Here is a 2,621-nt window from a genome sequence, read left to right as displayed (position 1 = left end):
CTTCCTCTGCAGACCAGGCTAGCCTCAAATGCACAGACCTCCACCTGCTTCTGGGATCAAAGATGTGCCTCACTATGTCACCCAGCATCACACCCAGCCTTAATCAGTCCCAAACAAGGAGACCAACCTCAAGGAAAGAGCAAGCACGCTGGTGTACCCTGGAGACATTAGTCACCAGGTAGTCCATATCTCTTCACGGCCACCTTGGGTTTCTCATAGTAAGGTAAAGGCCAGTAGAAAACACCCTGAACCAGGGACTTGGAAATCTCTACTCATGACTCAGGGCTAATGACCAAGTGACAGTCCTGGCTCATCTGTGCTTCGCCACTAGTGCACTGAGCATGCTCCAAGACCCCACAAAAGCCCCTCTGCCCGAGCCAGTGCTGTCTGTGTTCTGGTCAGAGGTAGCTGCTATTGTGGGTTTCTCCCCTAGAAATCTCGTGTGTGGGAAGTGTTGCATGGTGTGACCGTAGTACTCCTTACCTCCCGATCACCAAGGTACCCTTGCACCAGAAAACTCTTTCATTCAACCTTTCCAAAGAAGCACCCTGGTGAGGCTGAGGCTGGACAGACGGGGTTTACAGTTAAAAACAAAAGCAAGATGAGGTTCAGGAGCCCAAATGTCAGGGGCTGTGTGGGAACAACAAATAGCCTCGGGACTCACAGGAGATGGTCCAGTGGTTAGTGCGATCGCCGTGGGTGTGGCCAGGAGAGGTAGAGTCCCAAGGACTACCTGTTCTGAGGACTTGACTCTGTTACGGAGTTTCTCTCTGCTTGTGGCCCACCGGGCCACCACTTCACCCATAATCTATGGGTGGTGTGAAAACGCTAAGCCTTGCTGGGTAGTGTCTGTCACTGTTAGGACTTTCTAGGACGGCCAGCTCCCAGTAATGACACAGAGATCATTTATTAATTATGAAAGCTTTAGGCCTTAGCTTATTTGTTCCCAACTAACTCTCTCTCTCTCTTTTTTTAAAGATTTATTTATTTATTTATTATATGTGAGTATGATGTAGCTGTCTTCTGACACACCAGAAGAGGGCATCAGATCTTGTTACAGATGGTTGTGGTTGCTGGGATTTGAACTGAGGACCTTCGGGAGAGCAATCAGTGCTCTTAACCGCTGAGCCATCTCTCCAGCACCTTCCCGCCCCAACTAACTCATATAACTTAACTAACACATTTATATTAATCTATATTAATATTTATATTAATCTATGCCATGTGGTTTGCTACCTCTCCTCAGTTTCACACATCTGGCTTCCTCTGTGCCTTACTGGCAAATCTCCTGCCTCAGATTCTTTCCCAGAGTCCTTAACTCTCCCCAGAAGTGGTGCCGCCTTCTCCTGCCTCAGCTCTAGGGTATTCAGCTCTTTATTAAATCAGTCAGGCCATGTTGGAGGGAGTGTTTACAAAACACTGACAGGTGATGCTTAAGAGGACCAAAGTCTGGCCTGCCGACTCGGACGTGAGCATTAGAATGATACAGAGACAGCCTTTACACAGTGCACATGAACAGCCCAGCAGTGTTGTTGGTTCTTACAATAATAGTGATTGATCTTTTTCAAGCATCGCTGCTTGACCAGGTTAGTGATTCACCCACAATCCTTAGAATTTAGAGATGTAGATTGTTTATAGTATAGTCTAGTTGAGATGGTTTTGTTAATGGCTTTAATGTAGAAAATCTTGGGGAACAATTTGCATTTCAGAAAGGTACACTCTTGATAGTCCCGGCTTGCCAGCTTCTAGCCTCCGTCCACTCTTACAGTGTTTTTGGCCTCGGCGACTTCTTGCTAAATAAGGTTAGCCTTTTTCATTCTGAACTCTGGTTGGCTGATTCAACTCAGTTGTTCTGGCGCAAACTCCTTTCTAAGCTGACTGACTCAACCTGGCTTCTCTCGGCCTCTAACTGAGCTGCTCTGCTTGGCCTCAAACTAACTCTGGCAATCTGTTCTAATCTTCTGGCTCCTTCTCCTCTGGTTTGTTCTGTCTTTACCTGTGTCTGTACAACTCTCCCAGTAAACCTGCCTCCCCTTCCTTTCTCTCTGCCTTGCTTTCTCTTAAAGCAGTTCTCTCTCTCCTCTCTGTTCTCAAGGGACTTGGGCATATCCTATTCAGTCAAATCTGATTCCTCACTTTGTCTGCTATTCAATTAGACCTCACTTTCTTTCTTTTTTTTTAAGATTTATTTCTTTTATATATGTGAGTAACATTGTCTCTTCAGAGACACCAGAAATGGGCATCAGATCTCATTACAGATGGTTGTTTTCTGTGTAGTGCTGGCTGTTCTGGAACTCACTCTGTAGACCAGGCTGGCCTCGAACTCAGAAATCCACCTGCCTCTGCCTCCCAAGTGCTGGGATTACAGGCGTGCGCCACCACTGCCCGGCTCTTTTAAGTTTTTTTATGATTACTTTTTAGTTTCTGAATCTGTTGCCTGCCTGTGGACCCCATTCCCCAAACTGGGCTATTTTGTCTGGCTTAGTGGGAGAGGATGTGCCTAATCCTGCAGTGACTCCATATGCCGTGTGTGTGTGTGTGTGTGTGTGTGTGTGTGTGTGTGTATGTATGTGTATGTGTGTGTGTGTGTGTGGTGTGTGTGGTATGTATGTGTGTGTGGT

The sequence above is a fragment of the Apodemus sylvaticus genome, chromosome 1 (assembly GCF_947179515.1).
Source record: "Apodemus sylvaticus chromosome 1, mApoSyl1.1, whole genome shotgun sequence".
NCBI lineage: Eukaryota > Metazoa > Chordata > Mammalia > Rodentia > Muridae > Apodemus > Apodemus sylvaticus.
This window is presented reverse-complemented; position numbering follows the sequence as displayed.